General features: G+C 40.8%; 1 protein-coding gene across 11 annotated transcripts in view; it reads left to right on the forward strand.

Annotated features, from left to right (window-relative positions):
- The first annotated feature begins 1,174 nt into the window (after window positions 1-1,174).
- LOC129770241 (SCY1-like protein 2) overlaps window positions 1,175-27,199 on the forward strand; it is a 295,540-nt gene continuing 269,515 nt past the window's right edge. For 10 of the 11 annotated variants that reach the window (XR_008742068.1, XR_008742069.1, XR_008742072.1 and 7 more), the window contains exon 1: window positions 1,175-1,803. The gene's annotated coding sequence lies outside the window, so the exon portion shown is untranslated. The remainder of the gene's footprint in view (window positions 1,804-27,199) is intronic. The other variant, XM_055772941.1, reaches the window with a different exon arrangement.

Here is a 27,199-nt window from a genome sequence, read left to right on the forward strand (position 1 = left end):
TTGCTCCGATTATTACTTGTATCGTTGAATAACCATGGTCTGGCTGTACTGTGTTTCCATTTTTATGAAGATATAAAAAAAATGACTAAATTATATGACAGCTTCAAGTATCCTACTTGAAATCCAAATACTTTCATGGTGCGCCCGATTAAATTTAAGACTAATTTTGTCCTAATTGGAAGGGAGCACGCAGATCCTTTCTACAAGCAAAGTGAAGTAATATCGAAAGTTTAAACTAACAGAGCGGACCAACGGAAGTTGGTTCAGAAACGTCGTGATCGACTTCAAGAACGTGAGTCGAATATTCAACATCATTCGAGGCATTTTTCAGCAAAGTGCTGTGTGAAACAGCACACATTAGTTATAGGTAGACTATTGTTCAGTTTTACGAGGAAATACTAAACGACTCAGGTCCAGGTAACTTCGACGAGGCTTCTCGACAACACATAGAGTTCCAGATAGTTTCTGAGTAATGAAGTCACAGCTGGCTCATGTTGATGCCTAAATGTAATAAGAGACTAGTCTTGAAACTTTCTGAACTCATATGAGACGACTAAGACTGAACAACTTGAGTCTAACAATACTTTTGTTATTCGCCGTTGCTCAGTACACGAAAGTGAGGTCAAAATTGAGACTACATATTAGATAATATTATTTGCAGTTACGGATTGCTCGTGGATAAGGATTTTCATAAAGACTAAGCATCTTTCAAAATTTAAAAAGTGAAAAGGAGCAATAATTCCTGATTGTGTTATGAATTATATATGATGCTGTCTTCACTTGGATAAAAAATGGTTCACTCAAAAATTGAACAACCGAGAAACTATTCTCCCCAACTTTGGATACCGCCGAGATCACTCCACTCTCCATTTGTTTTGATTAACGGATAACTGCTCTTAGAGGAGAAAAACGCTCCATTCCACGCATGTGCACTTCCGTGCTCATACGCGAATTCAACAGATGGCTGAGTTCTAGAAGCGTTCTAAACAATCCGGCGGTGAGATACGGCCTGTTGCACCGAATGAACTGAGTGTCCTCCCCAGCCCGGATCGGCTGGAAGAGAAGGCGAAATTCGGGTCATCCTCTATCAGCAAGCTCGGCAATCCAGGGTCCTTGCTGCTGACGGCGAACCAGTCTCGAAGTCGAATTTTAAACTTCAGTTCGAATTAAGACATTGAGCTGTATGGTAGCAATTGAAAAAAGTGCCATTTGGGGTGATAAGGTTCTGAGCAGACCACAATCACAACCTCTAAGCCACTGCACACACTGTACCGTAGTGTGGATAAAAATAGTTAAATTTGGAAGACAACAAAATCGCAGCAAAGATCTTTGGATGATAAAATCATTCAGTGTCAACAGGAATCGTGACGAGACGAGATTACCAGAATGTATTACTGAAGAAAAGGTTGAATATGAAAACATTAACCTGTAGTGAGAGCGGGAGATAAATTATCGATTTTTTCTAACAGAAGAAGGCTTTCTTGTGTGCAGTTCCCTAGGATTCAGGTGAAAGGAATATTTTCGAGCCGTGAAAAAGTGCGTCGTTTTTTTGGAAACGATAAAAAGTGTGAGAAAATTCTAAAGGTGGTTAGAATATGGTTGGTTCCGAATATCGTGTTTGAAAACTGAGCCGTTGCAGTTGAATATAATTGAAGTGTGCTATCGGATACTATTTGAAATTAAGACACATTAAACCATCTCTTCATAGAGCAATTTCATGGTAAATGAGAAAGTCTCCGCGTGAAATCCAACAAGTGTTAAGTGAATTATCTTAATTGCGATTAACACTCCCGCATAGCTCAGGTATGGTATTCCCAAGCGAGAATTCATATTTAGACGTGAATGATCTCAAATGAAGTAACACAAGTATAACGTTGATGATTTTTATTGCTTGTGGCGGTTGAATATTTATTTTCTTTTTATGGTTTACTATCTTACTCTGTAAAATCAGAATAATCAAGGCTGGCGGATGAGGCAACGAGTTAATTTTCTGATTTGTGTCCTGAACAAACTCAAAATTTCTGCAGCATTTTTGCCCGAAAACCGTAAAGTTTTAATTGAGTTTTAATGAAATATGATTGAGTTCGATATACAGTTGGAACGATGAGGGAAACTTGAACGTGGAACATTGCAGAGATTCATTATATCAATTGCAGTCCCGGGGTATTTGACATTGAGGTTGTGCTTTGACCTACTTATATACTGGGTGGTTCAGAACAACATGTTCAAAAAATTAGGAACACGGATCAAACCAGTATTTTTTTTTGAAAGGTACATACAGAACTGTCTTTCAATACTGGAAAAAGATTGGTTTTTAAATTTCTTTAATTTGACACTTATGTTTTGGAATTGGAATACGCGCCGAAATATTTCACGCGAAATGAACCTGACTGATGGTCTTCTTTGATGTTTGGATTGGTATTTACGTTGCTTCTTGATGAAAAACTAAACAGTTGAGGATCTGGATTTTTAAGCGGGTATGCGTTGTCACTTCCAGGAATGATTACTTTTCCCTTTAGACGATTCACGCGCAATTTAGTGAAAAAACGATTCGTCATTGGTAATTCTGCTCTTTTAAGTCCTACGAACGGGTGGGCCGTTAAATCGAGCGACAAAGTTTGCTGTAAAGAAGTTCAAAGTAATTTCAGAGCAGCCAAACCAAGTTTACACGTAAGGCTTATGTGGCACAAATCTTTGTTTACGTTGTCTTTGGTGTCAGGTGCTCGTTCACGTCATTTTCTTTGAGGTTCGGATGAGACCCCAGAACAAACCCATATATTACCTCATAATAACTAAATGGACGCGATCGCAGCTCTCACCCTCACGCCTATGGAGCCAATCTGGTGTAGGGGTAACATCCATACCTCTCACGCTGAAGGTCACGAGTTCAATTCTCACTACCGACATTCTTCCAAAACTGGAAGTAAAGTGGTATAGTGACGCTTCTGAAACACATCTAGAGAAGAAATCCAAGACATCATGGTTTTCAAATTTGTAACGCCACTCTAAATCACACTGCGTTTCAATGAGTTCCATTTGCATGTTTTCAGCGGCATGTAAATCATCGAAACTGAATGAGGTAGAGAAAAATGGAGATCATATGCTTTGAAGCACCAAAATCTGCGAGAAAAATCAGCATTAGTCGACTGGAGTGCATTAATATTTATCCTAGTTGTCGACAATAGTTGTCAATGTCAGAAAATGGGTAAAATTAAAATTTTTCATTTGTTGTTTAAACTTGAGTTTGTTTTCGAGTGAAAAAAAAGAGAAGAAGACAAAAAGCTTGGAACTCAAGATGATCCATTGCGTGCGAATTGATTGATGATTTGGACGATATCCTTCAAAATTTCCTCGAATCCTGCATTCATAGGATAAATTCATAGGCAATAGGCCAATTCCTCGGTAACTTCGAAATCCTTCTCCCATCTATCACCACTGGATAAAAAACATAGTCGGCAGCTCGTTCTTTCATACTTTCAAATAAACAATTTTCGTTCCTAACTCCGTCAATTTTTCAGTACAGGATGTACCCATACTACGAAAATCCGGTTTACTGCCGTTACTTGCACGAATTTATGCGACTGTGAACAGAACAGATCCAAAAACGTGAAAAAGTCCTTTGAGTACTAACGAGAACAATTGTCAGCAGGTTGAATTACCACTGTTAAGTTAGCACGGAAAATGGCTTATCATTTGTATATACATCGATTAATAAGAATTACTCACAAAGTTATTTTTATTCAATTCGTCCATACAGAATTTTCAATTATATTCTTAATTTCGCTCATATGATTTTTGATTTCAAATCCACCACTGGCTTAGACCAATGACCCAGGTTGAAAAATTGTTCAAAATATCTTATAAGGGTCCTTGCAGGTCGGATTCGTTACAACAGACACCACTCCATCATCTGCAAGTTGTCTTAAGCTGCAAATTTGTGTAAGGCAATTGTCAATGTCGCTCACATAGAAATTGTACACGAGTGGGCTTAAACATGAGCCCTGAGGGAGGCCCATGTAAGAAACCCGACTCACTGCCGAATCTCCGTAAGAAAAATTCAAATGTTTCTCACAAAGCAAGTTATATAACATGTTATTCAATAGAGGCGGCAGAGTCTAATTTGTCTGACAAAACCTCTATTGAAACAGAATCAAAGGCCCCCATTATGTTCAAGAGTACTGAAGCCATTTGTTTTTTTTTTCGGCATAAGCCATTTGAATTTCTGAAGAAAGCAACGTAAGACAATCATTCGTCCCCTTGCCCTTGCGGAACCCATATTGTGTATCTGAGATTAAGCCATTTGTTTCAACCCATCGATCAAGGCGAAACAAGATAATTTTCTCCAACAATTTCCGTATACAAGACAGCATTGCTATTGGGCGGTACGAATTGAAGTCGGACGCGGGTTTTCTGGGTTTTTCAATAGCTATAACTCGTACTTGTCTCCAATCATCTGGAACAATATTATGTTCCAGACACCGATTGAATAAATTCAAAAAACGATGTTTCGCCACATCAGGGAGTTTTTTTCAACAAAGTGAACTTAATTCTATCCGTTCCTGGAGCAGAATTATTACAAGAAAGGAGAGCAAGAGATAATTCTACCATTGAAAACTCTAAATCAAGATCGCACCTATCTTGTGGTATATGTCGAACATTTGATCAGGTTTTTAAATTGATTTTCAAGGTCTAAATACGTTTGAAAATTTTCAATGGTTCCACGTTTCCGAAAAGCTTCGAATGCGTTCGATTCATCCTGATAAAGCTTGGAACATTGGCTATCCCACCATGGATTGGGAGGCCTTCGACGAATAGTGGAACTTGTGATGAGTTTCGTTTGAGCACGAACTGCGCTGTCGTAGATCAAGCAAGAAATGAAGTTATATTCCTCCAATGGAGGTAAACCATCTCTGGAGTAGATGGCTAGAGTAATCGCGTCCGCATATTTTTTCCAGTCAATGTGTCTTGTGAGGTCATATGCTATTTTTCATAGATTCAGAAGAATTCGACCCAGTGGTGATGGAAATTTTGATTGGCAAGTGATCACTACCGCTGGGGTCCTGGATTTCATTCCACTTGCAATCTAATGATTGTGAATTCGAGCAACGCGAGAGGTAAAGAGCACTTGGGTTAGCAGGAGGTTTAGGTACACGTGCTGTTTCCCCAGTGTTCAAAACGGTTATATTGAAGCTGTTACAAAGGTCGTATATCAACTATGAACGGTTGTCGACGTACTGTTCCCCCCAGGCAGTTCCGTGAGAGTTGAAGTCTCCTAAGATCAATCGTGGCTGGAGTCAGAAACATTAAAACACGTGAAGATTTGATATACAATGTCAGTCAACTTTATGAATCCCGATTGGGAAGTTGAACTTGACGGAAGAACAGGGAGAACGGCACGTAGACACGATATTCTAGGGTGAATCCCTGGTCGATCACAATTGCGTTTGCGTGTTTCTAATCAGTCACAACAACATGCAGTTTGTTCGGTCTAACTTTGGAGACATCGACCACGGAGGAATAATATCTTGCCAGATCTTTCGAAACCTGAATGACATTAATAGATTGTCCGTTTGGTTTGGGCCGGAGGAAAACAACCCACGGGCCAGCTCCAGGTGCACCTTCTGGATAGACCTTGACACGGGGAGAGGAAACAACTGAGGGAGACTGAAAATCAACTGAGGACGCGGGATTAGGAACAGCAGGGTTGGGAGGTAAGATCGGTAGTTGAGCGGGATCGAGAGCAGGAGATTTATTTTTACGATATAATAGACGCGAAGAATCTTTTATTTATTTACTTATCTATGATAACAATCAACAGACCTCCGAGGTCCAAATGATTTTAACTTAACCTAATGATAGTTAAGAATGGTTGCTTTAGCGTGTTCCTGGAGAGATTAAAATCAAAGGTGAAGGCAATCGTATTGAAGGAGCGCTGTAGTCCCGTTATTGCGGAATGCATGCCGTAGTTCGATCGTCGGGGTAACATTCTCAAGAATGGCACACTTCTCAAATGTCGTGGAGGACCATTGAAGTCCAGTTTTTCCAGGAGTTGCGGAAGTTGCGTATCTTGTAAAACGTCGTTGCACTGATTCGATTCACGTTGACCCGTTTTGAAAGCACGGATTCCAGACAACGTTTCCATACTCCAGGGTTGGTCGAATCAGAGCGCAATACAACAATTTGAGGCAATAAACATCGGAGACACTCTTGGAGACTCTCATGATGAAACCTAAGTTCCTTGACGCCTTTTGAATGATGTGTGAGACGTGTTTCTTGAATGTCAATTATGAATCCAGAACCACTTCAAGATCTTTAATCTCCGTTCTTTGTTCAATTTTAACGTCAAATAGGGTATAATTGTGCATTATTAATTCCTTCTTCCTACCGAAGGTGACCGTCGACCGTCGTTGATTGTCATACAATTGACAGAACACCACGAAGCGAACGTCGTGGAACTGTCGTTGGAGAAAGCTAGCATCGGTGGTTTAGCGAATGTGAAAAAAAATATCTTTAAATCGTCGACGAATGAAGCTCAAGTCCTTCTAGCACCAAATAAATATCGTTAAAATAGATCAGGAAAACTAGAGGACCCAAACGGCTTCCTTGTGGTATTCCAGAAGTCGCTGCGAACGGCTCTGAGCTGTTAGCTCCGACTGAAACAGTTATTCGGCGTCTTTTGAGGTAAGATTTGAACCAACTAGTTTTGCCAACTTGTGCCAACAAGTGCGATACTTGGATTACCCCCTCAACATGGCGCGTTTCAGAGTTTTCGTTCAACGTAACTCTGGTGTCATCCAAGGCTTCTTGTTAGTCACTATCTCCACCCTCTTTGGAACGTGTCGATCGATTATGTAGGTCAAAACATGAGAAAACGTCTGTACTGCACTGTCAACGTCGTCCTTGGCTAAAATATCATTCCAACTTATTTCGTCAAGAGTGGCAGTAATGATAGCATAGTCAGCTTTGTTGAAATTGTATCTGACAATTGCAGGAACGTTCTCCGTCATAATTTCGGGTCTACGAAATGTCATCATTAAAGCAGGGTGGTGACGAACGGGATTCACCAGAGGGTCAGCGGCTGGCAGTACGTAGGGTGCTTGGTCCTTTGAGTTAACGAAACACAAATCCAGCAATCGATTGTTCTCATTAAGAACGCCTTTGATTTTCCGTAGTGTAACAGTAAAGGGTGTGTCACATCAAATTGCATCACAGAAAAAACGCTGTAGAAATTCGCCCAGTAGACCGATCCTTTTGAAAATTTTAGACAGTAAAATAAAAACTATTAAACAACTTTTGGCATTTTCTTTTTATTCATACTTCGAGCCCAAGCCCGTATGCTCGCACCTTCCTCTTTACCCCGTCCATAAGGTTCTGTACAACGTCAGGTTGTAGTTTTTTTTTTAACAGAAATCCATTTTCTCTTGAAGTCCGCCTCCGATTTGACAACTTTTGGGTTCTTCCGGAGGGCCTGCTTCATAATCGCCCAATATTTCTCTATTGGGCGAAGCTCCGGCGCGTTGGGCGGGTTCATTTCCTTTGGCACGAAGGTGACCCCGTTGGCTTCGTACCACTCCAACACGTCCTTTGAATAGTGGCACGAAGCGAGATCCGGCCAGAAGATGGTCGGGCCTTCGTGCTGCTTCAATAGTGGTAGTAAGCGCTTCTGTAGACACTCCTTAAGGTAAACCTGCCCGTTTACCGTGCCGGTCATCACGAAGGGGGAGCTCCGCTTTCCGCAAGAGCAGATCGCTTGCCACACCATGTACTTTTTGGCAAACTTGGATAGTTTCTGCTTGCGAATCTCCTCCGGAACGCTGAATTTGTCCTCTGCGGAGAAGAACAACAGGCCCGGCAGCTGATGAAAGTCCACTTTGACGTAGGTTTCGTCGTCCATTACCAGGCAATGCGGCTTCGTCAGCATTTCGGTGTACAGCTTCCGGGCTCGCGTTTTCCCCACCAGTTTTGCCTTTCGTCGCGGTTAACAGCCTTCTGAACCTTGTATGTACGCAGGCCCTCCCGCTGCTTGGTCTGCTGGACGAATGAACTTGACAAATTCAGCTTATTGGCGACATCCCGGACCGAACTTCTCGGATCACGTCTAAACTGCTTAACTACGCGCTTGTGATCTTTTTCACTGACGGAAATTTCTACAGCGTTTTTTCCGTGATGCAATTTGATGTGACAGTCCCTTTACTGTAGTACTCTTTCGACCGATGTCTTCGGACTGCGCGAGCTGACTGAGGTGTCTCACCAATGTACAAAATACTCGGTGTTGTAATGTCTCGAAGAAATTTTCATGTATTTGGGTTTCCCAACATTTAGTTTCAACTGCTTATAGTTCAACCAGGTTTTAAGAGAATGCAAATCCCCATTTAAGTGCAATGCTGCTGATTCAAATGTTTTGGCTGCTATGAACAGAACTGTTTCGTCAGCAAATAAATTTATACAGGGTGGGCCATTTAAAGTGGAAGGATTTGGTTTTGCAATAGCAAAGTAAAGAAGTGGAATTTTAATTTTTTTTTTTAAATTCATTTATTTTGGTCCAAGGAGATTTGTTCTAACTACTTTTTGATTATGATATCTCGTAAATGACCGCCTCTGGCCTTGACCGCAAAATGTGCCCTTTTTCGGCATTTCCCATCACTTTCCCCAATGTTTCGGCCGATATGGCAGCAATTTCTTGTCGGATATTGTCTTTCAGCGCAGCCAGGGTCCTTGGTTTACCAGTATATACCTTGGATTTTAAATATCCCCATAAAAAAAAGTCAGGAGGCGTCAAATCAGGTGATCTCGGTGGCCAGTCATAATCGCCGTTTTTCAATATTAATCTTCCGGGGAACATTTCGCGCAATAATTTGGTCGTGGCAGCCGCTGTATGGCATGTAGCGCCGTCCTGTTGGAACCAGTAATTGTCCAATTCATTTTCACGAACAAATGACAATAAAAAATCGGTTATCATTGTCCGATAACGCTCCCCATTCACGGTTACCGTTGCTCCATTTTCGTTTTCAAAGAAGTACGGGCCGATGACTTTATCGGCATAAATGCCACACCACACAGTAACTTTTTGGTCGTAAAGAGGTTGCGTTTCGATGAATTGAGGGTTTTCAGTAGCATAAAACCGACAATTTTGTTTATTCACTCCTCCATTCAAGTTGAAATGCGCCTCATCAGACATTATGATTTTTTGCCAAAAGCCACAATTGAGAAGTTATTTTGAATGTACAGCTGAACAATTTCAGCGCGTTGTTTAGGTGTGTATTGTTCCATGGTTAAAATTGTACTGAAATGACGCTTCCAACGCGGTATGACATTTGTTAATCTGACATCTCTGTCAAAAGTTATGGGGTTGCCAGATGCTTCCACTTTAAATGGCCCACCCTGTATTACAAAAACGTAAGACTCGTTTCATGTCATTTATGTACATTATGAACAAAATAGGCCCTAACACGCTTCCTTGTGGGATACCAAATGTACTAGCTATTGGTTCAGAAACAGTGTTAGCAGAAACAGTTCTCTGCATTCTATTACTCAAATAACATTCAAACCGTTCAAATACCGAACCTTTTAAACCAACTTTTAACAACTTTTAACAACCTTTAACAACTAATTCTAGCATTTTTTTCAATTGTGTGCAACAAGTTGATAGGACGAAACTCTTCGGATTTAATCTGAATTGGATCCAATTTTCTGAATTGGAACCATCGACGATTCCTTCCAAACTTTGGGCCCAGTTCTTAGTGATTCATTAAACAGATCCAGCAGAGAATGTCCAATGACATGAAAGCAATCTTGAACAACTTTTGCATGGACGGCATCAATACCAGCCGACTTTTCTAGTGAAAAAACAAATTATGTTTAAGTCTGCTCAAGTTATTGGGTGAATAAAGAACAGTTTACATCTACTGACCATCGGCTGTACTATTTCATCAGGTTCACTTACCAAATCAATACTTTCATTAATGAGTGAAACACTGTCAACGAAATATGAGTTAAACTTATTAGCAATAAGACTTTCTGATATTACAACTGAATTTCCGAAAGTTATGGATCGCGGACAACTATTTTTAGCTTTCAACATTTGAGGTAAAGATGGGCAAAACGGTTCATTTCAGCGAGTGGCTCAGAACCGTGCGCTCAATTAAAAGAGTCGGCTCATTTGAGCGGCTTGACGGCTCTTTTCAAGAACTGAAGAACTGGTTTATTCGGATATGTGAATAATGGAAGACGTAAAAATAATCAGTACAGAGAATAGCAAAAATGTTACTTTACTGAAGGTTTTCTCTGATATATTTCCATCACAATAATCTTCTTTCCTTTTTTTATTTATAAACATTATCTTTTCAATGTCATCTTATGAAAGTCAACTACATTTTTTACTGCAAACTTGTCTTGCTTTCGGAAAAAAACTCGCTTACATGGTAAATTTCCTTTCATTTCACCAAAGCAAAGAGTCGCTTGTTCTCAGCAAATGTGGCTCCGCTAAATATTTATCTACAATAGATATTGTAGCAGCTTTTGGATCATGTGAGGATCGAAGATTGCCAATCAATGCATCAAACTCCTCCCATACAGATGATCGCGCTTCATCACCAACGATTTGTGATAGTTTCGTAGGCGTGGATTCTATGGATGTCATTTTTAGCGTCCTTACCAACGACTGGTGTGCATAGTTGTACTTTCTGTTATCCCCAAAACCTTGCTGCTTGAAGCGAGGGTCTAGATAACGACACAGTTTTCTCCCCGTTTTATATCCCAAACATTTTTGAAATGTTTCAAATGGAATGTTTTCATGATTAACTGTATTATAGGGTAAATGATCTTGGTTAGACCGATTTGGGGTGTTTTTACGCAACTAGTAAATGCAAATCGATCTTCATGAAAATCACACAAAATCAATACGAGTTTGAGTTTGTTGAAAAGCCCCAAGTCTCTAGTTGCTAATACTATCAAAAGGTGTTTTTCTACCGATTTTCCTTAAAGAGGAATTATGATCATGATTTGACCATCTCTGTTCATGGTTTGCCTAAAAAATGATCATGGTTTGTCCGGTTTTAGAAATCATCATTTTTGAATGAAAACATTCGAATTCATAATTAGATGTTGCATTCATCATTGCTTGAGTTTACTGTCATCATACTGATCCATTCATAATAAAGGCTTTCTTCTGAATATTGCCTGTTCTTGGGTATTTTAAAAGTGTTACCCTCAACACACTCAACACAGAGAAGCTTTATTTCTGCTATGCGCAAAGGACACAATTTTATTTACATGTTTTGAAACATTCGAATACCTTATTCGACACAGGAGCGCTGAATTAGAGCATTAAAAAAAGTGGGCAAACCATGATCATATTTTCGACTGGACAAACCAAAATTTACCTTATTAGTCAAATCATTTCATTTGATACCCACATGCGGGAGTTGCATTAAAAAAGTAATTAGCAATTTTGGAGTTAGATTTATCATAAATAACTGTGCTCTTCTAGACAATCCTTTTCATCTGATGGGGGTTTCAGAAGAAATGTATGTCATCTTCTAACGGCCGCCATCTTGGATTTCCATTTTACATAAATAACTGTGTCCTACTAGTCAAGTCCTTCCATTGGATACCTATATTTATGGAGTATGTAATCCGCGGAAATTCACAAACATACAAACAGCTAAATAAAACCACCTAAAAAGCAGCATGGGAAACATATATGCTTGAAAACCGCTCTTCATTTGCGTTTTCATAAGTTAGTTGAGATTTCTGAAACCAAATAACACGCCTTGAATACATTCTGAGTGGTAAGCTCTTGAATACGAGTGATCTCAGTGCAAGTCGCAAGAAATTTCATTGAGTATAATTCCGCGGCCATAAGGGGAATCAAACCTGAATCCTCAGCTTGATGATGAAGAGGCTGAAAAGGTGAATACTTCCACTCGAAGGAAACTTTAGAAAACGAAATAAAACCATTCCGATGATTGCACACAATTTAGAAAAAAAAATCACGTTGCTTTTGCAGGTAAATAGCGGCATTAACGCAATTCCCGGGACAAAATAATTTAAAATCATCAGCATGTGCGAAAGTTAATCCAATGAGTAAAGTGCAGGTAGAATAGCTCTTTTATCAGTATTTAATCCACGGTTAATTTGAGTATTCAAAAGGCTCGAGGTACATAATTTTCATACACGAACATTGGGCCCCATATCAGGAAAATTAAAGGTAAGTGTAACGTGATTATTTAATGTAACGAATACTCCCGCATATATGGCTCCAGGGGGAAAAATCGATACTTCTCAGAATTCGAAACCATTTATCTACCCTCCTGGTGTACTTTTTGTTAATCTGCTTGCCCTCTTGCTCACATGCATAGTTTGATATGCAAACTAAATCGAGGTCAATCACGCAATGGCTGGCTCAACAGTATGGTTTCCAGGAAGGAGCAACTAGTAGCTACAGCAACACAGACTTCGAACAGTTGAACAAGATGCTAAATTTAATTCACATTGTGGGTTAAACACAGGGCTCTGCTCCAGCTTATCGGTTTCGAATGTTCATGGCATGTGAAATGAAAAGCAGCATGTGCATGAATTTGACTTACATTGCGGATCGTGTCTACTGAAGCAAAGCGTGTAATTTAGAAAATAACTGAACCATGTATTCAGGTGATGTCAATTACTATTATAATGTTTAGCAATACCTTATGTAAGTCGGAAATACCAATGCTATTTGCAGCATCGAAAAATGGTGAACTTCTTGCGATAATTGAATTGAGTTCCTACAGTTTCTCCTCCACCTGTTGCTATAAACTAACTATTCATTTCGCTTCTATAAAGGATCCTTGCGTTATTATTATTCCACTTTTCACGTTTTTCCTATTTCCGTGATGTATTGGGGAAAGAAAAAAGAAGGGAGCTGTTGATTTCCATTTATCCGGTACATCGGTACAATATAGTTTATCATAGCTTGTTGCATGATTTTTTGATTTCTCGCATTTCTCTTTTTTGTCCAAATTGAATGAATAAATAAACCAAAATTAGGATGACATTGGAGATCAATGGAAACAGCTATTAGAGAAATATCTTGATCTACACCCATACCTCGCTATACGGCCGCTCTTTATACGGCATTTCGCCATAACGGCCCTTTCCAATTAGAGCACGTTTTTGATTTTGGGCCTAAAATGTTTCGCTATAACGGCAAAAAAAAATTTGTCGATATAAATACATAATTCATGGAACATGAAGTTGGTTTCTGGAGTCTATTATTATTTTATGTACAAATCAGATGAAAAGATAATATGTATGTATAAACCATTATACATATTTTCCGCATTTGGAACCGATCCGATTGAATTTGTATGAATTTGTATTAGAATAATTGATTCCTTATACAGCTTTTCGCTTTGCGGCCAAGTTTCGTGGAACGTATCTAAGCCGTAAAGCGAGGTATGGGTGTATTTGCAAATGTTTGAATATCATATGTTTTTTATAATCTCATGTTGAGAATTGATCATAAATTGTACAATCGATTGATTTTGGAGTTTGATGTTGCGTGTAACATAATACAACCAATTCACCCGTTCCGTAGACTACTCGAGCAGACTTTCTGCTGATGGTTTGAAATTTACATCCAAATTTATTCTCACCTTGCATCACATTACATCCGTTTTGTTGGCGAGAGAAACATCTCATTCCTACCTATCAACAGCCCGGGCTTTAGCAAAGCAGCAAGGATCACTTTTCTATTTCGGTTTAAATCTGATTACATATCGTTGATTGGATAGCTTCTTTCAGCTTTTGTGTGGGAAGAGGAGCCGTAATCTTCTTCGGAATTTATTTTTACTTTTACGCCGTTTGGTCAGCCAAGAAGTGTGAGGGTCTAGATAGATTAATATTTGTGCGTTAATACTGGTGCGGCAAACTCATGTGTTGCCCAATGTTTGGGAAATGAAGAAACCGGATAAATATTATATAAATATAATGGATAAACTTTTGAACCTTACAAAAATGAAGCCGTTTTGGAATTTTCCATTTCTGATTTGTATCTTGACGTATACAAATACGCAAGATACAAGACTAGGTGCTGACGCTTCAAACCGAGCTGCTATTTATAGCTCATGCAGCTTCTATAGTGAACTAGTTTTACGTAATCATTATTGAATTATCTAAAGTACAGTGTAAGCAAGATTGTCGTGGGTATACGAGCTGTGCTACCACACTGCCTTGTCATGGATGACGAGAAATATGTGAGGTACATCTTTCGGAACAACAAATGTACTGGTGTATTTGAAAAATTCAAATGCGGCTTATTCCACTCCTGAAGACACACAACGGAACTCCGACCTTTTGGCTTTCGATTCCACTGATGTCGTTGGACCTCTGATTTTAAATCTCCGATCACGATACAGTATGAGTGGTTGTGTTCCGCACCTCAGCACAGCTCTCTATAGCAGATATAGACTGTAGTTAATAGTTTTTTCAACTTCTCTGTATTCATGTCCAAATGCGTATTTTATACGCAAAGTGCTTCGAGGTACAGGTCCATGGCCGATGGCTGATGCTATACCGGATCGTCTTTGGGGCACTTTGAATATGCTCCTCGCACACTCTCCAGTTCATGTTTCCGTCAGCAACAGACTGGTCATGTATTTTCTGTGCTGAGTCACAATGGTTAAGGGCGATCTGGATTACTTTGGTTTGCTGGTCACTATCCCTGTTTATAGGCAGAGCTTTTCAAGTTTCCTGTCATGTGGTCGTTTCCTTGCAACAAGTCCCTCCTTATTACATTTCCTGCACAGTTTTGATTTGCCAGGGTCACTTTAGGTTTTTTACGTGATGTCCGAAGCCCAAACACTTGAAGCATCTGTCCATTTGAGTGATGGTCCGGGGAGCACGCTGACCATCCAACTTTGATATTAATCACCTCCATTAGTTCGTTTGCTGCAGTCGTCGACAGCGATCTCATCCTCGCCTAACGACTTTGCTACAAGTTTTTTGAACGCAGAACACCTAACCGCCGCATTCCTCTTCAGCTCAAGGAGCATTATGCCCTTGTGGGTTCGATATTCATTCTGTATTTATCTCGTTTTCCCCTGCCTACCTTCAAATTCGGATAGGTTCTTAAATTCCGGAGAAGGTGATCACGAACTTTCATTTTTTTTTTATATAAATCGTTTATTTTTACAGGCTCAGTTACATTAGTTTAAAGGAGCCGAATTCTTAAGTATATGTTTTAAAACTATACATAAATAATTTTCCTAACACTATGGTTAGTAAGGTGGAAAACCGATTACTCGCGGTTTACTCGAGTTTAGAGGGTGACATCTTTCAGGAAAGGGATGGGATATAAGGGAATTGTTACAATGTTGATGATCACACTCGATTCTTAAATCTATTGTATATTTACATTTCAACTTATTTTACTGTTTATACCAAGGGGGCCAATCGCTCGCAATGGATGAAAAGGAGGGTATAAGGACATAGGTACAATCACACACGAAGATCGATAGCTTTAAGGAAAACATATATTTGGGTCATGTAATCAAGGTCTAACCGAGCCAACACATCTCTCACCGGCACATTGGGCTGTCTTCCTCGGGCCCGAAGGGAGTTTTCTAAATTCGATCTGGCGACAAGATACATCTCGCACGACCAAACAACATGCTCGATGTCGTGATAACCTTGACCACAGACGCAGAGATTGTTGCTGGAAAGATTGAAACGAAAGAGAAGCGCATCTAACGAACAGTGATTGGACATGAGTCGGGAGAAGGTGCGAATAAAGTCCCGACTCAAGTCCAGACTTTTGAACCACGGTTTGAGGCTAACCTTAGGGATAATCGAGTGAAACCACCGGCCCAATTCATCTTCGTTCCATTTGCGTTGCCAGTTAGCGATGGTATTTTTACGGACTAAAGAAAAAAATTCATTGAAGGCGATTTGACGCTGGTAAATGTCGCCTTCAATCGCACCTACCTTTGCTAATGAGTCAGCCCTCTCATTACCCGGAATTGAGCAATGTGAAGGGACCCAGACAAAGGTAATGACATAACAGCGTCTGGATAAAGCACTCAAAATTTCTCGTATTCTCTCAAGGAAGTACGGCGAGTGCTTTTCCGGCCTCACTGAACGGATAGCTTCGACAGAGCTAAGACTATCCGTTACAATGTAATAGTGTTCAACAGGTCGTGAGGCGACGCTGTCCAGCGCCCAGTATATCGCTGCCAATTCAGCAATATACACTGAGCAAGGATTCTGAAGACTGTGGGAGGTGCTAAAAATTTCGTTGAACACTCCAAATCCTGTGGACTCATTCATAGAGGACCCATCAGTAAAGTACATATTATCACAATTGATACCCCCATACTTTGAATCGAAGATCGTTGGAGCGATCCTCGACCGTTGATAATCTGAATATCCATGGATATCCTGTTTCATGGACAGATCAAAATGCACAGAGGAATTGATGTAGTCAGGAAAACAAACACGGTTGGGAATATACGAAGAAGGATCAACCTGCATGGAGATGAATTCATGATATGAACTCATGAATCCGGAGTGAAAATTTAGCTCGATCAGCTGCTCAAAATTCCCGATCACCAATGGGTTCATAACCTTACACCGGATGAGGAACCGAAGAGATAATAAATTGAAGCGATCTTTTAGTGGGAGTAGGCCTGCCAAAACCTCGAGACTCATGGTATGCGTTGAGGGCATACATCCCAACGCAATACGGAGACAAAGATACTGAATTCGCTCGAGTTTAATGAGGTGTGTTTTGGCAGCTGATTGAAAACAGAAACTGCCATACTCCATCACTGAGAGAATAGTTGTTCGATACAACATTATAAGATCTTCGGGATGGGCTCCCCACCAGGTGCCGGTAATTGTACGGAGAAAGTTTATTCTTTGTTGACATTTTTTACTCAGATACCTAATATGGACCCCCCAAGTACATTTGGAGTCGAACCAGACCCCAAGATACTTGAATGACATAGCATGAGTGATCGGTTTACCCAAAAGTTGAAGCTTTGGTTTTGCTGGTCTATGCTTCCTAGAAAAAACCACCATCTCTGTTTTCTCCGTGGAGAATTCGATCCCTAGCCCAATGGCCCAGGTTGAAAAATTGTTCAAAGTATCTTGTAAGGGTCCTTGCAGGTCGGATTCGTTTGATCCTACGACAGACACCACTCCATCATCTGCAAGTTGTCTTAGGCTGCAATTTTGTGTAAGGCAATTGTCGATGTCGCTTACATAGAAGTTGTACAAAAGGGGGCTTAAACATGAGCCCTGGGGGAGGCCCATGTAAGAGAACCGACTTACTGCCGAATCTCCGTGAGAAAAGTTCAAATGTTTCTCACAAAGCAAGTTATATAACATATTATTCAATAGAGGCGGCAGACCCCGAGAGTGTAATTTGTCTGACAAAACCTCTATTGAAACAGAATCAAAGGCCCCCTTTATGTCCAAGAATACTGAAGCCATTTGTTTTTTTTCGGCGTAAGCCATTTGAATTTCTGAAGAAAGCAACGCAAGACAATCATTCGTCCCCTTGCCCCTGCGGAACCCATATTGTGTATCTGAGAGTAAGGCATTCGTTTCAACCCAACGATCAAGGCGAAACAAGGTCATTTTCTCCAACAATTTCCGTATACAAGACAGCATTGCTATTGGGTGGTACGAATTGAAGTCGGACGCGGGTTTTCCGGGTTTTTGAATAGCTATAACTCGTACTTGTCTCCAATCATCCGGAACAACATTATGCTCCAGAAACTTATTGAATAAATTCAACAAGCGATGTTTGGCCACATCGGGGAGGTTTTTCAACAAGTTGAACTTAATTCTATCCGATCCTGGAGCCGAATTGTTACTTGAAAGGAGAGCAAGAGAGAATTCTACCATCGAAAACTCGGAATCAAGATCGCACCTATCTTGTGGTATATCTCGAACAATTCTTTGCACGGGAGCGAAATCGGGACAAACCTTTCGCGCAAAATTAAAAATCCATCGATGTGAATGTTCCTCGCTTTCATTCGATGAAGAGCGATTTCTCATGTTTCGAGCCACTTTCCATAATTTTTTCATTGACGTTTCTCGTGACAAACCTCCCACGAAATTTCGCCAATAAGCACGTTTTTTACCTTTGATCAAGTTTTTAAATTGATTTTCAAGGTCTAAATACGTTTGAAAATTTTCAATGGTTCCTCGTTTCCGAAAAGCTTTAAATGCATTCGATTTTTCTACATAAAGCTTTGAACATTGGCTATCCCACCATGGATTGGGAGGCCTTCGGTGAATGGTGGAACCTGGGATGGGTTTCGTTTGAGCGCGAACCGCGCTGTCATGGATCAAACGAGAAAGGAAGTTATACTCCTCCAATGGAGGTAAACCATCTCTGGAATTGATGGCTAGAGTAATCGCGTCCACGAACTTTCAGAACATGAATCATTTCATCATTTCGTAATTTGGAGCGTGTGGCCAGATCGCACGATATCGCAAAATGTGGAAACTCAATTAATTTCATTTATTGTTATCAAACTTACAGTTTCGCTGCATCAAATTGCTCCTCTTCTGTAGGTGAACAGAACTTTACTGCACAATACACGAAAAGTTTGTCAAATCAGCGGGAAAAACCTTATACGACCACGATACGACCACGTTCGGAAAACTCACATTTTTTGGCAATCAAAGTGCTTACTGTGTCATGCTACCGTTTCCTTCCACCTGTCGAATTTTGCCAAAGTTTTTTTTTACGTTTGTTACATACAATTCAACAATAGAAGGAGATGACATTATAATAAAATCAAGTTGAGTCGTATTTTTTGAGATAAAGGGGTGATCCAAATCACCCCGTATGTCCAACTCGCCCCGTGTTACCGTACTGATCGCATAAGTATGTGATCAGTTGCAATACAATCTGGAGGTGCCTGGTTTGAGCGCTTGATGTGAATGTCCTGAATCATATAATGCGCAACTTAGAGCATTTGATGGAAGGATGGGAATGATTTGAGAAGTGGATAATTTAGACGCAAATATGCTTTTTCGCATTGAAATGCATATAAACCATCGAAAAAAACTGAATGGACGATAACTTCGTCAAATATTCTTCTTTTTTCATACCGCACAAAAAAAACGCACGAAAAAAACCGCATGAAAAGAGGTTTTCCTGTAATAGTAATATTTTCCGTAACATTGAAATATTTTTTATATAAAAATGTCAAACAAATTGGCAGTTGATAGTCGGTAAAGAATGACATTTAACCGATTTTATCGTACCTCTCTTTCTGCTTACGTGAACATATCTGCCAAATGCCAGCAAAAACAACTCGAATCTACTTTTGCGCTGTTTACCCTTCAGAAGGACTAAGTTCGCCTACAGGAAAAAGCAAACTACAAATACTGAAAAACCTACAGAAAGTCAAACTAGTCAAATACCTTTTTTTGGTATAATTATCTAATTACTGCAATGATCAAAATTCTAATTGGCGGAATTTCTTTTTTTCCAGACTGATGACGAATTTCCCTGATTTTCCCTGACATTGTTTGAATTCTCTGCTCCCTCTGCTAGGTCACTTCGTCGCATCATATGATTATGGATTATTAGGACGGCTGTGATGAACCAGTGTTTATCGCAACCGTCCTACATTTTTATTTATATTTTTTCTGCATTTTATAGTAATCAAATTTGTCGGTGGTTATTGCAGGATATTCGTTAGCTAGTTATCATTTGGTTTTAAGATCTTACACATTTCCGGGATGCAGAACATAGCCAATGTGCTTTCAAGGTATCACGAGGTATCTCTGGAATACAGAATGGTGTCATATTTTTTTCTGTTTAATTTTTGTTTTATTGTTAAAAAATTCTAACAGGTTGTATCTAGGATACGACCGCAATTTTCGACGTAGAACTACGGAATTATATTAGGCTGTCAAAAAAGTCCTGCGGTATTTCCGCGAGGTGTCGTTGTAAGCGCGTAGTTCTAGTTGTATTCATTGTATCGAGTCATACTATAACTTGTTGGAAAGGTATTTTTGCTATAATATAGTCCTTGACAGTGTTTTGTTTGGTTAAGTCGTTCGTGAGTTATAATGTCGCAAATATGGAGCAAAATAAAGAGCAAATCCGACATATTTTACAGTATTACAATGACAAAGGCAAAAATGGATCTCAAGCTGCCAATAAAATTTGTGCAGTTTATGGACCCGATACAGTTTCCATTTCCACCGCACAACGATGGTTTCAACGTTTTCGTTCTGGTGTAGAGGTCGTCGAAGATGCGCCACGCTCCGGAAGGCCTGTCGTCGAAAATTGCGACAAAATCGCTGAATTAGCCGAGAAAGACCGGCATAGTAGCAGCCGTAGCATCGGCCAAGAGCTGGGGATAAGTCATCAAACCGTTATTGACCATTTGAAGAAGCTTGGATTCACAAAGAAGCTCGATGTATGGGTGCCACACACGTTGACGCAAAAAAAAAACTTTGACCGTATCGACGCATGTGAATCGCTGCTGAATCGCAACAAAATCGACCCGTTTCTGAAGCGGATGGTGACTGGCGATGAAAAGTGGGTCACTTACGACAACGTGAAGCGCAAACGGTCGTGGTCGAAGCCCGCTGAAGCGGCTCAGACGGTGGCCAAGCCCTCATTAACGGCCAGGAAGGTTCTGCTGTGTGTTTGGTGGGATTGTCAAGGAATAATCTATTATGAGCTGCTTCCCTATGGCCAAACGTTCAATTCGGACCTGTACTGCCAACAACTGGACCGCTTGAAGGTAGCACTCATGAAGAAAGGGGCCATCTTTGATAAACAGAGGCCGCATTGTCTTCCATCAGGACAACGCCAGACCACACACTTCTTTGGTGACGCGCCAGAAGCTCCGGGAGCTCGGATGGGAAGTTCTTTTGCATCCGCCGTATAGTTCGGACCTTGCACCAAGTGACTACCACCTGTTTTGTCCATGGCGAACGAGCTAGGTAGTTAGAAGTTAGCCACAAAAGAGGCCTGTGAAAATTGGCTATCCGAGTTTTTTGCCAATAAGGAAGCGAGCTTCTATAACAGGGGTATTATGAAGTTGGCATCTCGTTGGGAACAAGTCATCGAACAAAACGACGCATATTTGACTTAAAACAGATGATTGTAACTAATTTTATGAACAAATGAAAATTCAAAAAAAAATACCGCAGGACTTTTTTGACAGCCTAATATTATTAAATTCACTTGTGTATCACTCCGGATCAGTCTTCAGAAAACATACGCAGCGCTGAGTTTTATTTTCATCAGAGCGCGTCCAAAGCAAACACGTGCTCTCTCTTGGTGCGAAGTGCACAAAATTCATAAACACGACAGCGCAAAATGTACCCGGCGCAGAATTCAGATACCAAATATCTCTTCTCACTTGCGCGTCTCATTCTATACACACACACACACATACACATCAAATTCTAGCGCCCGCTTTGTCTTCGTTCGTTCTAAGCAAAGCATAAGAACAACAGCGCATCTCCATACGGTGTACGGTTCACGCTTGTGTGAAGAAAAATATCTCAACAGAGAGAGCAATCCAGATTCAAGCGCGCAGAATAGAAATATGGCGCAAGCACCGCGAAAAATTCAGAGTGAAACTCAGCGCAAAACTGGGCGCAAGAACGGCGCTGACAACCAAACATTTCATCTGTGTTTCGGAGCGTGCTCATTCGCTAGAGCGCAAGTGTACACAAGAAGTGGGAGTCCAGCTGGGTACAGAAATCTTGTAGCGCATCAGTACCAAGTTGCATTCTGAAGACTGCTCCGGATATTTTTTTAGAATGCATCGAATTTTTTGAATTTTTTTTTTTAGCTATTTTGTTTTTTATTACTTCAGTCGACTCAAAATCATCGAAAGCTACTAGTACTTTTCGTTTATTTGGTTCCGTCCTCACTTTACGATTGAACTGCACTGTCAACTCGCACCAGACTTTTGACGTAGGACTACGTCTAACCGGAAGATACAGGGGGTGAAATGAAAATCTAGGCACTGAACAAGTAAGAAAAAATGCAAGATTTGGAACGCTTATAACTCGGGCATTTCTCAATAGATCGCAAAAGTTTTTGCATCAATTGATAGGAAATTTATCTACGCATCTATCATAACGAATAACATTTCATTTTTCTTGAGATAAATAATTGAATAATTGTGAAATATCAAGCATTGTCTAAATGCACTATGTGCCCATTTTTGATTGGTCCATTTTGTGCTCCTCAAATCGTACCGACCAAAACGGGCAACCAGAGCAGCAGCGAAATAGAATGAAGCACGATTGGAAAGAAAAAAGAAAAAAATGAACGAAACATTGGTCGCAGTCTCACACATGCGTAATTCTCGAGCCAGCATGTCAGCTTAAAAATCCCCGCTCCGCTACCGTAACGATCATTCTCATTTAAACCGTACACCACATCATTTCGCATCACAACACATCAACGAACCAACACAAACAGCCATGCCTGGACATGAGAGAGGAGGAAAAGTAAAGAGAAAGGCAAAATCCCGCTCGAACCGTGTTGGTCTGAAGTTCTCCGTAGGTGTATCCGCCAATTGCTCCGCAAGGGTAGCTAGGCCGAGCGCGTTAGTACCAGTGCACCAGTCACCTAGCCGTCGTTATATAGTTTCGGTCGCCGAAGTGATCGAGTTGACTAGCAAAGCTGCTCGCGACGATAAGAAAACCCGCATTCAGAACAGACCACATTCGGTTCGGTGGACATCAAGACAACAACAGGCAGTTGCGGCGAGTGGCGAGTGGCAAACGCAATCACAAAACGGCAGCAGATAGCAGAAGAAAAAAGTTTGTTCTTTACACAAACTGCTTTGGTGGCAAATCTAGAACAAGGTGGCATCGAGGGCGTTCGAAATGGTTTTCTTCAAAATCACGAGTACTAAGTTTTGTGCTCAATAGTGAAATATATGATAGTGAATGAGCTGATGACCACCTATGCATTCCCTATCACATCCATCATTTTGATTGTACGATATGTGCATACGCCAAAAGATGCCCGGCGTTGAACATTTAATAAGTACAAAGCCTTCAGAAAAAAATAAAGAATCAACTATAAGACAGTGAGAACAAAATGAGAAAGTTTGTAAAAAAACGCAAAAAACACAACACCAAAGGTTCTTTTCAGAACTCCCAACATGTTCATAAACAGTAAACTAATCCATATTTCAGGTAGACAGGTAGGTATTCACGTAGGAGAAGAAAATAAAACAATATATTTAAAATATATATTTAGAAAAATCTGTCCCCTTTGTATAGTCCTACGTCACTCCGGTTATGTCCCCGACATTACCCAATCGTCTTTTTCCTTCCCACTTATAAATCACAAGCTATAAACACTTTTGCTCCTATATTTCCCATGAGATGTGATCGAACCCCACACCGTGCAACAGTAAAATTTCCCTGCTGGAATTTGAAAGCATACTTCCATGAAAGATATGTTGTGTATATTGTGTATATTGGGATACTTTTCCATATCCACACTAGCGCAATAATTACCCTATGCACCTTCTTTGTCATAGCTCACTTTGTTACAGAGGGCTTCCTCTTTTTGTATCGAGCTATGTGTATGTGTTTGTGAAATCAGCAGGCTTGAATAATATCGGCTCGTTGTGCTGAGCTAGCTAGCTGTCTCGCATCTGTGGTTTCATGCCATCCCATTTTTGTTTTTTGCCTCTAGCCCTGATAAGGCCTCTTGAGGAAAGAAACTCTTCTCCATACTCCTCTTTACCTGCCTTGAGAATGACAATCCACTCCCGCTCGACGCTCTCTGGCAACGATGTTGTTTCAATGACTACCAAACGAGAAGTGGAGTGGCTTCAAATCACGGAGGGCTTATTTATACCAAATATGTTGAAAACGGGCAGAAACGAATGTATCAGTTGTTCGTTATTGACGGTAGAAAAAGCACGTGAATCGGCAGAACAAATGTATGGGGAAATGGGAGTACTTCCAATTTTCATCAATTTAATCTTTTTAGGGAATAGTGAATTGTAATGTATAGCTTATGAAACAAATCTTAGAGAATTTAGAGATTCCATTGGTGTGCAAATCATCAGAATTTGTTCGCTGTGAAAATACTCATTAACGTTAACTTTATTTCAAAAAAACGATACCTGTTTTCTGATTGGGTACCCTTCCTGCAAGACGCTCTACGTCTAAATAGACAAACAAATAATGGTATAATGAATAGTAAAATATCCTTTCTTTTATTTTTTCGAAGCTCGAAAAAACGTCCGAAATTCGTGCCTCTAAACTAGAAACCATAAACATGCTTGCCCAATCGTTGGTAGCGAATTTTCAATCAAGCTTCAAACGACTTCGCAACTTCAAATTCAAATGCTGCTTCCAAGTAAAATTCGGAAGCGATTCTTGGAAGTCCCACTTCATAATGAACTGTAACACATCCAATGCAATCTAGTGATTGACATCTTCTACTTCTTAAATGGCACTAACGTACATAGAGGAACTTCGCCGCCTCAACGCAGTCATTTTACGTTTTTTTTAGTACTTAGTTGACATTTCTATGCCAAATAGAACGCCTTGAATGCATTCTGAGTGGCAAGCTCTAGAATACGCGTGACTACAGTGCAAGTCGGAGGAAATTTCTTTGACGAAAAATTCCCCCGACCAGAACGGGAATCGAACCCGAACCTCCGGCATGTTAGGTGCAACGATAACCTCTCGGCCACGGAGGCACTGATTGTGATTGATTGACATCATTGAGGTTAATTTCAGTAGCCTTCAAATGTCTACGGAATCTTGGTATATCTAGCAAAAGCTCGCTTTACGAAACTTTGTAGTTGCCAGTTTGCCAAATCGACGTTTCCAGTTCGCTATTAGATACTCACCACATGTGTCGAGCTTGTATTGCTTGAAAAATTTTAATTTCTTGTTTGGTGATCTGACGTATGTTACGTACAATGTTTTTATTGTGTACGGATTCTGGAAATGGTAGCTAAAGCGTTTAATGAAGCATTAAATGAAGCACATATTATTTGCTCTATGGATGATTGTATTATAATGATCAACGAAGGTTAGTTTCGAATCTTAGACCTCACCTAAGTCTCCTATTCGTTGACATCTATTTATGGGTTGATTTCCCCGTTTAATGACATTGTCCAATGATGTTCTTCTTCTTGTAAAAGACATCAAAGTGAATTTTCTAACGTTGAGCCGTAATAAACTCTTAGTGCACCAAGTATGAAAGATGTGAACTTCATTTATGAATATTCGAGGAGCTTCATTATTCTTTATTTACTTATATAGTTTGTTATTTAGAGTTTTGCGTAAATAGGTGCCTTAACACTTTTAAGAAAAACGCAAACATCATTAACAAATAAAATAAGTAAAAGTGGTCCCAGATGAGAACCTTGAGGAACTCCAGATGTTACAGATATTGGTTTCGATTTTTTTTTCCATTAAGTCTTACTATTTGCATACGGTCAGTCAAATATGGTTAGAGACAGTTTAATAGCTTGACTTCAATCCCTATTTTTAAAAGTTTAAGTTACTCCAATAGTATGTCAACACGATCGAAAGCTTCACTAAAATCAGCGAACAAAGCTTTAACTTGATTACCATTATGCATTGCACTCAAAGTGAATGTGACAAATTCCAGCAAATTTGTTGTTGTTGAGTGTCCTTTGGAAAAACCGTGTTGCATAAATAAAATATTTTAATCATAATGATAGTGAATTGTTCACATTTTCTGAACCTCACATTGTGACGTTTTTTGATGCTACATTTTTTATGGACACCACTCAATGGAAGAGCGGCCATCTTGCATTCTGTAAATATGATGTTGGCAGTCATTTGTTTTTGAACGGTTTTATTTAGCTTGCCCTGTAATCTGTTTGTATGTTTGTTTGTTTTTTTTTTTTTAAGAGGTGAGGAACGCTCTACCAGCCTTACCTGGAAAGGGTTAACCCAGACGTCGAGTGGGGATCGCACCCACAAAAACCAAGTCCTCTACTCGTTGCCTTATTCCCCCTGGGACCACATCTAGGCAACTACTTCAGGGGGCGGCTGTACTCATGCACTTCTCGAGTTTTCAACGCTAACTAGCGTTTCCTTCCCTTTTTCTCAATATTTTTTTCTCTCTATTAGTTATTAATTTCACTGCGCTGATGTCCTCTTCGCAGGCATCCATTTACCCGTCGAGACGTGAACCGATTAGGAATTGCCCTCCAACTTGACGCGCAACCCGTCACAGCCACCCTCGCGGGGTTTCTCACCTGTCGAGACGTGAACCGATTAGGAAGCGCCCTCCAACTTGACGCGCGCCCGTCACAGTCACCCTCGCAGGATTTCTCTTCCCAACGGAGTGCCGATTAGGCAGTGTCATCCAACCTGACGCGCACTCCGTCACGGCAACTCTCGTGGGGTACACACCGATTTGATGACGCCCTCCTAGGCGATCGCTCCGTCGAAACGTTCGCAGTGATCCTCCATCCAGGCCAGGCCAGGCGTTGCCAGGCAGGCATTTTGCTGTTCTCCGCGGCAGTATCCGTTTACCTGTCGAGACGTGCACCGATTATGAAGCGCCCTCCAACTCGACGCGCGCCCCGTCACAGTCACCCTCGCAGGATTTCTCTTCCCAGTGGAGCGCCGATTAGGTAGTGCCCTCCAACATGACGCACACTCCGTCACAGCTACCCTCGTGGGGTATTCACCATTTTGATCATGGCTTCATCCTTGATGCTCGTTCCTTCGAAATGTTCGCGGTGTTCCTCCATCCAGGCCACCATCAGGCGTTGTCAGACAGGCCTTTTTGCTGTTCTCCGCGGCAGTATCCGTTTAACTGTCGAGACGTGCACCGATTAGGAAGCGCCCTCCAACTCGACGCGCGCCCCGTCACAGTCACCCTCGCAGGATTTCTCTTCCCATCGGAGCGCCGATTAGGTAGTGCCCTCCAACAAACCGCGCACTCCATCACAGCAGCTCTCGTGGGGTATACACCAGTTTGAAGACGCCCTCCTTGACACTCACTCCGTCGCAGTTATTAAATCGGCATCCGTTTACCTGTCGAGACGTGCACCGATTAGGAAGCCCGCTCCAACTTGACGCGCGCCCCGTCACAGTCACCCTCGCAGGATTTCTCTTCCCAGCGGAGAGCCGATTAGGTGGTGCCCTCCAACACAACGTGCACCCCGTCACAGCTACTCTCGTGAGGTACCATCTCTTG

This window comes from Toxorhynchites rutilus, chromosome 2 (genome assembly GCF_029784135.1).
Source record: "Toxorhynchites rutilus septentrionalis strain SRP chromosome 2, ASM2978413v1, whole genome shotgun sequence".
Lineage (NCBI taxonomy): Eukaryota > Metazoa > Arthropoda > Insecta > Diptera > Culicidae > Toxorhynchites > Toxorhynchites rutilus.